This window comes from Coturnix japonica, chromosome 12 (genome assembly GCF_054131305.1).
Source record: "Coturnix japonica strain WE chromosome 12, WE-NBRP24, whole genome shotgun sequence".
Lineage (NCBI taxonomy): Eukaryota > Metazoa > Chordata > Aves > Galliformes > Phasianidae > Coturnix > Coturnix japonica.
Genome location: NC_140674.1, coordinates 8,900,939 through 8,915,034, shown reverse-complemented (window position 1 = coordinate 8,915,034; position 14,096 = coordinate 8,900,939). Strand labels below are relative to the sequence as shown.

General features: G+C 37.5%; 1 long non-coding RNA gene across 6 annotated transcripts in view; it reads right to left on the bottom strand.

Moving 5' to 3' along the window:
• Positions 1 to 14,096, bottom strand: part of LOC107318059 (uncharacterized) — an 85,960-nt gene that overhangs the window by 70,195 nt on the left and 1,669 nt on the right. The window lies entirely within an intron of this gene.

Below are 14,096 nucleotides of genomic sequence, written 5' to 3'. Positions count from 1 at the left end.
CCTGTCTCCGTTTATACCAGGGGCTCTTCTTCTTTGGTTTTGGACATTAACTCAAATGAATACACCACTCATGACAAGAGATTATAGACAGACCACAGAGCAGCTTGAACAACCTAACCCTTTTAACTAGTACAGACCACTGGGAAAAGGTCATCTTCCCCATACAATAGATAGTTATGTGTTTAGTACACTAGGCTCAGTGCAGAGTCTAAAGGGCAACATATAAGGTATGAAGAATCACGCTTTCTCCCCCACCAGCTTTGTGAACCCAGCAGCATTTTTGTCCTTTTCCTTTTAATGTTTGTTGATTTATTTCAGTCATTCTGTTCTAGCCCCCTTCTAGCCTAGCAGACTTTTCAAGTATGAGTGAAATTAAAGTATAAATTAGGTAGAATAAGTTCAGCTTTGTCAAGTTGCACCATATATGCGCATACTTAAGTACAAAACATATACTAATTGAAAGGAAGTAACCCTCAAGTATTAAGCTCAAATACTGTAATTATCAGTGTTTTTTCCCTCTAGACTCTCAAGAAATCACTTCAGTGTCTGTTTTGTTATTACAAATACCACTTAATACAAACCACCTCAGGTTAGAAATGTTAATAGGAAATGATCTGATATAATCACAGGTCTCTAGCGATGGATCAATAAAAGCACAGTAACTTGCAAGCAGTCACCAGCCCAGTTCTTTATTGCTATTGTTTTGTTTTCAGAGTTATTTCTGGCTAAATCTGCCAAAGTTACAGATTTCATTTTCATGTAAAATTGAATATAAAAACAATCGTATGCTTTCTTTAGGTTTACTCAGTGCAATATTTATTGGCTGAAGCAACAGTTGATTTTGGTCACTAAAACACATTTCATAAAGTTCCCACTGCACAGGTAAGACAAAATACACCCTCATTTCTCACTCCAGCGTAGACCAAATTTATAGGCAGCTCATACATAACAACAACACTTAGTTTCTGTGACTCCAACTCTCTCCTATGCCCCTTCCTTATGATCCTTAATCTACCTCAAATGCCACTTCCAATGAAACAAAGTTAAGGAAAAAAAAAAATGACCAGTGCTATTACCTAAATTGTCATTACTCATTGAAAAGTCAGTGAACTGCTGGACTGGGCTTTCAGTCTTTAAAGGAAACTATTTAGATGCTACAAGCACAATGCTGACATTTTCCTTGTCTCTGTTGTTTTCTAGCTGGGTATTACCAGTTTTCACAGAGGGTGCATTGGACATGAAGCGTTTTTGGCACAGATAGATCGACAAAGTGAGGTGGATCAATGCTTCAGAGGCCACTTTGAGCAGGTGTTCTACTAGACTCTCTCATGTGTAGGCTTTCAAAGATAACTGAAACAGATGAAATGAAAAATTAAAAATAAAGTTGAAGCCTACCAGAAACATGCTTGACAGGTAACATGGAAGATTATACTGGCAGGATGCAGCTGTTGCACCCATGTGAAGGTATGAACTGTGATATCCACATTTTGACTTTGAAGGATGAAAATAACAGACACAAAAACACCTGATGTTTGCCTCATGGTCATAAATCATAAGTTTGTAGGACATGGATATTTCCAAGGCCAATTTTTTTATTTTCCCTTTGTGGTGTTTACAATTATTTGGAGATTTGCTGCAAGGAGGGAAAATGTCCAGTAAACCTCTCAAGGTTACCAAAACCTAATGACCCAACTCAGTACTGAGTAGAAGAACATATCTTGGTTCCACCTTGATAACAAAGTTCTCTTTTACCACACCAGAATCATCTGCATTCCTAACCCTCCATGCCCCAGGCTGAAAAATGCCTTTTTCCTCTGCATTATATAATCATTAATGGCAATCATTTAATTAATTTATTGTAATGACAAGCAACCCTGACATTGAACCCATCAGGGAACTGTACAAGCAATTAAAAATACAATCCTGCAGAAGGCATCACAAAACTGATAACATAAAATGAAATAAGTTATTAAAGTGCCACTTTAATCTTTAAGTCTTATGAACCTATAAATATAGAGTGCTGAAATATATGAAGTTTCTTTTCCCAAATGCAAATAGCTAGTGCTGAGAAATGTTGAAAAATAAATGCTATATAGTGGGAAACAAGAGAATTAGGTTTCATTCTTTAGGTCTGAATTACTTACGCTTATAACACTGCAAAGCGAATTATGCAAAAATGTTTCACATACTAATAAAAGAAACTCATTGCCTTTGGAGATTATGTATTCCCGGGATTGAGATATTGTGTCCATACTTTGAAGTTTCTGGACCCAAAGTATTATATTGTAAACATTGATAGTGCAATGAAAACACTAACAATATTGTTAACTTTGACTTCCATTCCCAATTTCCGCAGTAATTTTTCCACCTCCAGGATTATATTACCTGCCAACACAACCACAAATGGCCTGGTAAAGAAGAAAATGTTATTGTATTGCTTTAGGCCATGTCCACATTGGGTTGCTGAACCACTTTAACCATGGTTAGCTTGCATTAAAGGAGCTCGTGCATGCATTAATCCATTTTTCAGGGAGCATGTTCCCTTTGGAACCTAGCTGTTTTGCTGCCACAAGCCCTTAACCTAATAACACTTTCTGCTCTAAGCTGCCTTGATACTTCTATGTCCCTGGTGTGTTGAGGTTGTGCTCACCCAAAACACTTCCCTGTTTAAGAACCAATCACCCAACAGACATTAACACATCCCATTCATATGGCAGCTCTAGGACATATGCATCTCTCTGAGTTTCTTCATAGATCTGTATGTAGTTCTTAGAGCTGACTGCTCCTGCCAGAGACACAAAAGTCAACCTTAACATAGTAAGATATCCCACAAAAAGATATTTTCACGGAATTGCTACAGGAAAAAAAAAAACAGAAGGCTGACCAAAGTTTGACTCAAGGCTGAGTCAAAGACAAGGATCCTGGAAAAAGCATATTAAAAAAAAATGCAAATCTCTTCCTCACGTTAAAGATATTGGTATTTTTAATTTCTGGTATATAAGTATGTTTTTGTATTTGGGGCTTCATCCCCAAATTAACATTATAGTAACACATTATAGTGTCTCTAAGAGAAGTGTGACTGTGCAGTAGTAAGGATAGGAGAACTAATCCTACAAGTCCATACATAAAACCAGAGGTGCAAAGGATGTTCATTACTCCATCCGTGCAAAGTTTGCCATGCTGAGGTCTTCAGGGAAGACCCATTTTATTCCAGTAGTTACAGGGCCAGGACTCTTTGTATTTCTTTGGCAGAGAAAGTTTGAATGTTTAGCATTTCAGACAAGGAAACTGCCTGCAAAGCCTACTGAGTTGTCCTCAGCCCTTCATTAAAACTCTTTTATTTAAACTGTCTCAATATTCACATTTCAGATAGGCAGCAGTCCTCCTGATTCTCACTCAAATTTTGTTTCAAGCCAAAAAACTCTCTTTCCAAATTGAACAGAAGATAATAAATTTCACTTGTTCTAACCTTTTGTTGAATAAAGGATGGCTATAATTCCTGAGGAAATTAAATGAATGTATCATGGTGCTGCCTTTGAATTTTACATTTATACCACAAGTTCTTCCTTTAGTCCTGAATTAGCTATGAGGGAAGGGAGAGTGCTGCAAATGTAATCATCTGACCTCTACATGCAAAGGTATGAATGTTAGTGATTAGTGATGACAAGCATCTACTGCCAGCTAGGTTTCCAGAGCAGCTTGCCTAGCCAGCACGCTGCTGCACCAGAAAGCTGTGGGTCTGCCCAGTATCCTCCACTGCACCTCCTCTCCTACCCCCATTTTCAATAAACAACCATCTTAAAACTGACTGCAGTGTTTTTCTTTGTTCAGGGTACCTAAATCAATCCCACTGCTGCTCCCAAAGCCCTTATTTTCTAAACCACATTATATAGCAGCACAAGGGAACACAGTCTTATTTGGTGTTGCACAATGAAAAACTTGTCCTGAATTGAGCCACCAAGTACTTGTAAATCCTGATCTCTTACACCCAGACACTTCACCGTCTGCTGTACATTTTGCACCTTGTGAGACAGCACCAAATGATTCAGGTCATCTCTAATACTGCACTTTTGGTTCTAATGATTTTTGGTTCTGACTTCACATTAGAAATGATTTCAGCTAGCTGGTGTCACAGTACTCAATATCTTACACATCCTACCAAAAACCAAAACCCAAAAGCACTCTAAGTGAAAAGTTCAGCAACCAAACAGATCCTGAAACAAAACAGCAATACTCCTGCACCAGACTACACTGATTGTTATGAATGCTAAGGAAAAATAAAATAAAGGGGGTTATTTTAGTCTTATTTCCTACGGGAATGAAATTTATGCAATCACGTTGTATGTACAAGTGTGTCAGCCTACCCCAGTAACATTTGTACCCACTGGATCATTTCAAAAGAGAATCCAAAGACACTGAGTTTCCATGAATTCAGTAAAAATAAGCAGCTGGGTGGAGAAGAGAGACCCTATCAGGGCCTGGAGAAGGCTATGTGGCAAACAGCTCACTTTGTGTTGCACGTCAGAGAATCCACACAGGAGACAGCTGTAGGGCACCACATTTCTGTAGTCATGTGCTCATGAAGCAGCTCAGTTTCGCTCCTTTTCATCATTCTATATTTAAGACTTGCAACTAAAATCATTTAGATTGCTTTGTTTGTTTAAACAGAAGACAAAGTGTCAATGGCTGTACAAGGCACAGGAGTTGCATCACAGAGTCATATTATAATGGCTTGGGTTGCAAGGGACTCTCTTAAAGACTAACTGTTCAACACCCCCTCAACCGCCCACCCCCCTGGCACAGGCAAGTACAACTTCCATTAGATCAGCTAGTTCTAAGTGCTGTCCAACACAGCTTTGAACACTTCAAATGAAAGGACATACACAACTTCTCCGTACAATCTATTTTGGAAAACAAAACAGGTTCGGCTATGATCCAGGGATAGGGACAGAAATATTCCTTTTTGAGAATATACTGTCACCAACATTCACAGAACCATCCCTTCTTACTGAATCCAATTCAAGAAATATGAGAAATACTACTGAATGAGAGAAAGCTAAGTGACAACTGATGAGCGGAAATCTTTACTAATATAAACTTTCTTGAGGACACTACCTAGTGCTGATAACTTCCACTGTGCACAGATGAATTCATGCCAATACAAACGTGTGTGTACATACATGCTCCCATGTTCTGGCACGCACAGACACAAAACTTGAATTCTTTACTGCATTGCAGTGCGAGGGCATTTTTGCATTATCTCCAGTTGCACCAAGTTGTCATACCTCTTACAAAGATTTACTTGTAAACCTGAAGACATTCTATCTAGGACTCAGTGTTTCGTGTCTGACAAGTATAAAGCAACTGCCAGTCCCCATGAGAGTAATAACCCTAATAGCTAAAAAGGCATTTCCTTATGTTACAAAAGGCTGCCGAGAAGTTACTGTGAAACAATTGGTTTCCTTAGCTGATTATATTAGGTAATCTGTTACTTTGAAGCAACGATGTTTTATTAAGCAGAATAGCACCCAGCAGATGCCAGGAAAAACAAGAGAAAAAGCATCTGAAAAACATTTATAAACAGTTTATCATAAAAGGATTTAAAACCAGAATTTATCCTACTACAGGAAGAACAATTGCGATTACAATAATTATACAGTAACTGAAAACTTTGCACCTGTAATAATGCTACTGCCCATCTTCCAGTGAGATGTTGCTTACTGTGACACAGTCAGCCAGGCTTGTTAGGAAGAACTCCATAGAAGTTGGAATTTAACCAGAGTATTGCTATTTCTCAGTTTTCCAGAGACTATTTATACCAGTTGCAACTAACAGTCCTTAAAGACATACTATATTTGCTGTAAAGAATGTTAACCTTGAAAACTGAAAGATCTAGGTAATTTCACAGCTGTAACACATCACAGTGTGATCAAGATTCCCCAACAGTGGAATTTAAGGATTTAATGGAAGAACAATAGTTGATTGAAGACACTTGTAGTACTCATGGGTACAGAGAGAGGACATTCAGGTCCCTTATATTGTCCATAAAACACTAATGGGGACCCATGAGTACACTATAGTCAATTTACTTCAGTTTAAGCGAATTCTGGAATCTTAAATTATTAGATACAATAAAATTTCTTGCATCACTTAATTTCACTTTTGCCTTATAGCCTGATGGCTGAAACTCAGATTCCTCATCACCACTTGTTTTATAAACCACGCAATTACTACAGTTGATTTTTGGTTTCTTAGCCTGGTTTGTATGGATGGATTTGTACCACATAAATCAGAAATTATAAAGAGATTTTCTTAAGAAAGTATAAGAAACATAGCAGCTGTTCTGCGCAATGCCTTGACACACTGATTTCTCAGAGCATGAGCCATGCATAGAAAGGTGGCTAGGTCAGTGCTTCCATGTCCCTACTCAGCAACAGAACTGCACAGCTGAGGACTCCAATGTGAGCTTAAAAATATAACAAGAGGCAGTATGAATCTTTATTTTTCCTAGTTGGAAAATAAGGTTAACTTTCTACAGGGAAATTATCAAAAAGAAACTACATATATAACATAGCCATGCATCCCAATTGTGAGCCTGGAAGGATAAAATTTCAAAGAGCCTTCAATATCTAACTTTTACTAAGTTCATAAGTCCCTTTGAAAAAGATCTGCTTTTTTGAAGGCCAAGGCTGTAATATTATTTCTAAAGAACTTCAGCAGGGTCAGGGCTGCACACTGGCTGTTACTCCACACTGTACATACAGCTCCAGCCACAGCCAGAGGAGCTGCGGTGATGCATGCATGTTATGTAAGAGTTTGGCCCCAGTGGCCTTGTGAAACAATCAGGCTTTGCATGCCAAAAACATTATCTCTTGAAGAAAACAAAACCTCCGCAAAGTCAGATCTGTTGGATTTATGCACATAACTAAATACTCTGCCAAATCCAGCTTTTTTGCATTATTATTTTAAAAATCAGATTTTTGTTGGCTGAAGAGCTTCTTAATTGTGGTTGTTTGCTTTACTGCAAACAGTTAATGATTGGGAACGTGACTTAAAGAGTCAGTAATATCAAACTGTGACGTTTGCACAGGGGACCGTGCAGCACCTGAGGGCTGTAGATAGGGAGCATGTTTCTCCCATGAATAGATCTCTCCCCACTTCTCTTTCCTTTATCCATCATGGGCCAGGCCCTTCCCTGAGCAACTGGACAAAACAAGAGGAGCTGTGAAACAGTAATGCTGGAGGTGCTCTTGTGGAAAAAAAGTGAAATAGAAATTGATCCAAGGTGAGTTTTTGAATTGTTGAATCTTCTTTAAGAACAATCTCCCCAACCTTTTACAGGGAGAAGGTGACCGTACATTTCTGAAATCACACCAGCTGCATCCCCAGTTCACATCTCACTCCTCTGACTCTAAGCTCCCAATGGGCTTTCTGTGCTGCCCTGCTTCTCATATTGGCTGTAAGCTCTGGCTGCTGTTAACTCAGCTCCTTGCTTAGAACAACTGGAGATCTCTATTCTCCACTGCTTTTTTCATTGTTTTTTAACAATGTATCCATTTATTACTTTCATTATTATTTATTATTATTATTTATTACTTTTTTATATTTATTTATTTATTTATTAATAACACATCCTTCACTCTCACCATTACATTCTGAAAATGCCAACCTGTAGTCTGATGAACCCTTCTATAGAAAGATTTTCCCTATGCCCTCTCTAAAAGCTTCATAAAAGCAATGACCTTCTGCCACAGTTTCACCCATACAGTGCTGCAGTTGCACAATGCAGCCTGGTTACTCAAGCTTTAGACCAAGGCCTCAAAACTCATTCTTGAGGGGAAAAAAATAACTGCAGTAGAAGTAGATATGGGTAAAACTTCCTTCCTCCTAACGTCAGTTATGCAACACTGACTCAGCACCAAAACATTTGCTAAATAGGAAATGCTCTTTAAAAATCATGACTTTTAGCTTAATTTACACTAAAGGTTTCAAATGAGAAGATTTATTCCTCCAAACATTAATCCAGAGATGAATTGTACACATGGGTATGGATGTTAAGTGGGAACATTCCTTCTTAGTCATCAAGCAAATAGTGTTGAAATGTTTTTTTAAAAAGTAGTAAATAATGTAAAAATGACAACTTCTGGATTTCTGCTCTGTAAACTGGCAGCTTAAACCTTCATCTTATTCTCACTGAATTTCTACATTGCCACAATTATCCAAAATTAACTTTCTGCATCTAAATTCTAGCTGCCTGATTTTCTACAGAGATAAAGCTGATACGTTCCCCTTGGCTTCAGCAACCAAAATTATGAGTTTCTACAGGTTGTTCTTAAACTAGATTGCATTACATTTGAATTCAACCCTTAGCTCGTCAGAGACTATCTTTCAAGATGCAAAACTAACCCATATATTTGGTTTGTTTCTGTGAAGCAGGCACAGAGCTCCATTATTTCACAAGTTTGACAGGGATAAGATGTGGATAAGATGTAGTATGATTACTTGCTCCACAGATATTTTTAAGAGAAAATGTCTATTCCTCCTCCCCAACCCCTGATCTGTCTATAAAACAGAAGAGGTGTGATTAATTGTGGTATCCAGTGTGAATCATACACTCACCAATCAAGCAATTTTTTCTTTAAATCACTTCTCTTACTGTCATTCACCTTAACATTACAAACCTGCTCGTCTTCCTGCACTACACGCTGTGGAAACTCATTGTAAAGGACCATGTGTCCTCCAAATACATAATACAGTAGTGAATATTATTAAATACAATTCTGATACCATCTCTTCTGAGAATGGTTATATACCATGCAAAGTTTTTATCTGTAAGAATGAGTTTAGTAAAAGTTATTTTTAAATGAGCCTTATTCAATTGCATCTTCCTGAAACAGCTCATTAATGTCAAATGTCATCCCATTTACCTCAAATGCCACCACAGTGCTTTGTTTGCATCTCTGAACACACATTTATGTCTGCAGGTAACTATTTCAGTTACATGAAAAGATATCAGATCCACATTAGCTTTTCTTTTTTTCCCCTCTCAAACACTACTTAAATCCTTCAGGTTTCTGTAACTCTTTCAGTGCTTGACCAGGACTTTAAATAATGAACAGACCATGCTTTAATAAGGAAGCACTGAAAACTGCTAGAGTGTCACGAGTGTACTTAAAGAATTACAGACAAACCCTTCTCACTGTCTTGAGACTTAATGATAATTTCCATCCTATAGAAAAAGCTCATCCACAATAAAACTACTTTGTCTATTCCAATAAACAACTTCAGCATGACAAAGCTACTCATTTGAGCACTGACACAAGCCATGATTTGGTTCCTACTGTACGTTTCTAAGATGAGAAGTGATTAGGAAAATTGTCTTTCAGCAGCAACATCTCCATTCTCAAATGCCACATTCCACCATGAATTTAAAAAGCACCCCACAGTCCCATTCAGGAATACTCTGTTTTTCAATATAAAGCCCTGGCCAACATTCTGACACTGCTCCAGGAATTGGTTATTCTCCCTAAGCTCTTCAAGAACATTTGAACAACATCTAGCAATGGAGTTACTGTTTTCAAATTAGTCACAGGAAATTTCACAACTGCTCCTGAAGAAAGTTCAAGTGTGCCAGTAATGCATTCAGAATAAGCCCTACACAGATATAAATTGGGCTCAGCTATAACTGAGATGAGCTCCATATTACAGATCAGTCTGTAGAACCAGGAATTACTCAGTACTAAATAAACATACTTACAAGGCCACTACAGGGAGCCAGGACAACAGGAACCAAGGGGATAGTCACACCTACAGTCCTCCAGGCAAGGACAGTTCAGACATGGCAATAAGCACCCACACAAACGCTGCTCATCCCACCTGCAGTGTGTTCCTAGCACTGCCCATTCTGAGTTTCCCCAAACTTCACCTCCTTGCCCAGAAATGCTGTCTGAGCACAGAGTATGAATAGGGATTCACCCAGACCATGCATGTGTCCAGCAGCCAAGGCAGTCCTTGAGTCACACAGCAAGCTCTGCCCACCTCTGAACAATGTTTGTGCCCTGCCATGCCCAGAGGACCGTCCCTGCTACATGCACAATGTGGTGCAGGGTCTCAGGCAATTCCATCCTGCCTTCCCCACCACTCAGCACTGGATCTTATCTCTCAGGTACCACTGACAAGAGTCTAAACTCTGCTAAGTCCACAGCATTCAACCTGTGAAGGGAGACAGCTGGGGCCCCAGCAGCTTTCTTGGGAAGTTTACCTTTGAGGAAAAATCTAGAACACAACTGTTCCATGACCTGTGCAGCCACAATATGTTTAGCTACCAAATAAGCTAGTCATAAATTAAAATTACTTCTGCAGTTCAGACTACAGTAATTTTAGAGAAATACATACCTATTTTAAGTGAATGTCAACAGTCAAAATATATGTGAGTTTAGTAGTATTTAACAGTTTTTCAGAAGGATCTAATGAATATTGAAGTATGTTCTCAGATTTTAGTGTAGAGACAGCTCAACCTCAACAGATCCCATGATAAAAATCTTTTAGGGGCATTATGTACTTAGCTGACACAAATAACATATTTTAATTACCGTTAACAAGAGTCAGATTTTGTTTTGAATTCCCTGATGTCAAACCTGGCATGTTCCTTTAAGGAGTTTGTACAGAGAGTACAATAGATTTTTCTGTTAACTCATCTAGATTTTTTTTTGCTCATGTCAGTTTGACCTTAAAGAGAACATGATGTCCTCTGAGATTCTTATTTTAAAGAAAAAAAAAAATCATTCTCAAGGCCAACTCTTTTACTGAAGTAAAAGTTCTCCAACTCTTTTTCTAGCTGGTGAAATCAGTTGCTCTATCATACACAAACAGGTAGCATTTCTTGTACTCCTAGTACAATAGAACACAAATACAACTGAGCTCCGATTTCAGAAGCATCATCACTAGTAATTCCAGTCCTGACTTAAAGGTCTGGTCTTTTAATTATTTAGAAAGAAACAAGACTCAAGTTACTGCACAGTGTGAATACTCCAATTGATTCGGTAAGGATTTTTGTGCATTATCCATTATTAAAGTATCTGCAAATTGAGGCTATTACGCTAACAATCAATTTTAACTTATGTCAGTTAATTCATTACATTTGCCTTCATATACCATCTGGTTTTACTGATATCATAAACTGCCCTTCAGATTTCATTATCCTGCAGTATTTTAGCAGATAGCCTTGAATATGGCAGCAGCCTCGCTAAAATTTCACTAAGTAGTTCAGTGGAAGCCAGAAAACAATGCTGGCAATATTAGATTATATTATATTATTATATATATATATATAATATATATAATATATTATATATATATTATAATATTAGATATATCTTCCTACTGTTACTGCTCCAGAGAATTGGAAGCAACTGCAAGAGGAGTTTAGGAAATCCACAGGACCAAATTTCTCTATTTGCTACATCATTCAAATTCACATATACATTGTTTTATACACTGTTTTACTTGACTGGTCCATAAAGCAAATACACAAAATTCATCAAGTTCTATAGGAACACTTCTAAGATAAATAGCTGACAATCTGTACTTGGAAGACAGTATTTTGTGTTTGAGCTGTAATGTCTTTTGTAATGATATTCATTCATGCTTAGAGTATTCGAAGTGGTGAAGAAACAACCACACGTCTAAGGTAAGTTGTTCCAGTGACTATTATGCTTGATAAGAAGCTGCCTTATTTCTAATCTGAATTTACACAACTTTTTGTTATTGGATTTCTCTGTGTCTTTTCTTGCTGAATACAAGAGCGGTTCCTCCCCCACATCTTGAAAACACTTCTTAATCTTTACCTCAATAAATTAAATAGACCAAGTGGAATTCTTTCAACATACAGTGCTTCCTTGTATTCTCATTTTGTAGTTATCAGAGCATGTTCTTATTTTGATGCATCCACCCTTTCTGATATTTCAAGCAAAAAGGGGCTTTGTTGATTCTACATGTTTTCTGCTTTGTAGGAATTTGTTCAATAAGCACAAGAATCCATGATCTTGTGCCTCATGAAACTTGGAGTATTACCGAAATATGGTAGACTAATAATAAATTAAAAATATAAAAGTCATAAAAGAAGTGTATAGATATCTTGGTACCACTTCCCACCAACAAAACGGAAAATAACAAGTCTTGGATTTTAAAGCACACAACTTTAATAACTACAGCCTTCATCTACTGTGAAGTTTGACTTTTTTCCCCTTATAAGATCGATATAATTCATGGATAGTTCTTTTAAAACACAGTATGGAAAAGTTTACTGTGTTTTTCTTTGTCAGGATTCAACGATGCTTTGACCAATTCTAGCAACAGACATGACTAAAGTCAGGAATCAGTTTACCAAACAATAATTTCTTACAAGTAATTATCTTCTCTTAAAAGAAGCTAGAACAACTTCAAGTATTTTTAGAATGCCTGATTTTATCTGAACTTCATATTTGGGTGTGTCATTTTTAGCTTTAGGCTGAATTATAGTTCCCAGAACCCTAAAAAGAAAACCACAAACTTTTGACATTTTTCACCCATATTTAAAAAGCCGCTTTTGACATGAATGATGTTTTCCAGTAAGGTCTACATTGCTGGAAAATAAGTACAAAGAAGTATTTAGTTCTACTTGATGCTATTCAGATATGGCAAAGTTAACTAAGCCCCTAAACTTCTGATAGTTTCTGCATGGGAACAAGCAATATAAACAGCACTTATTAACCCATTCCTTAGCTTGAGACAGTTTCTCTTAAGATGTCTCCTAGGATACTGCAGAAAGCAACCTCTTCCCAGCTCCCCACGGATTCATGCACCATGCTTCTACTTCTCTGGTTCAATAGGACACTTATTATTTTCTCTTGAACTGGGTTGTGTGTATTCATGCACATACGTATATATCTATGCCAAATGATCTGGCTTCCCCTCTCATTTCTTAAATAATGGGAATGAGTATGCAGAAAGCTTTCTTTTGGCTTGTGTACAGATTCTCTGCCTAGGTCAAATTAATTACTATATCTGGCTACCTGCTCAGCAGCTGCTTCTGAAAAATTAGTTCCAGGTGGATGACTGCACCTCATTAACACAGGTGATGCTCATCTCATACAAGTAGAAAGAAGTATTCACCTCAAAATTCATAGAATACTCTTGCTTTCTAATGAACAACTGTGTGTCAGCAATTTCTTCCTTACATTTTGTATTTTGTAATTTAGACTTTGGGATCAAGGGACACTATAACGTTTAGGGTGAAAACAGCACTAGAGGATCACCAAGAATGAAGAAAAATTATTTGTCAGAGATGACACCTTCTCTGCATGCTTTACTACCCAAATTCCTGATATGCGTTTATGTACATTACCTATTTTACAGCCTCAGCATAACATCACCAACATTTTATACTTACAGCCTCTCAATTTAGTTGCTTGCTTTATTGATAAGGGGAATATTAGATAAAAAGGATGTAGAGGATTTCTGTTCTTTCTTAAAAGAAACACTTCAGGATCAAGATCCTGAAGTTAAGTTCAAGGCTCTCATTAAAAATCTGGATGACTTAATTACCAGTATTAAGAATTAGAAGCTAGGCACACTGTGAAGATATGATTAATGAAACCCATGCCTCAGGCATCAGAGATGACAAGGCTTTCTTCATATTTAGCACAATTATCATGGAAGATTTTGGCTTTCTACTACATAGCGACCCAGATAGGACTGGGAAACAGACAGGAAAAAGGCCTGCTCTAGCTACTGCTATGGGCATTGCTGTCCCTCTGAAATAGTTTCAGCAGTGACATCTAGGGGGGAAAGCGTAAGGGATCCATGCTAAAGAAACCCAATCCTCCTCTGTCCTCCCCCTCTCTGCTTCAGGTGAAGAAGCACAGCCATAAAGTTACTGTGCAGGTCAGCACAGAAACAGGAACTAGGCTTAATTAGTTTAACTCTAAGTTTAAAAAATATGATTCAGAAATTACAGTAAGTATTTTTCCTGAATATCACTGCTTAAGTTTCATAAAATTAAAAAGACAAGTAGGCAATCCATAAAAACATGTGTAAGCTTACAAAAGATGAAATTC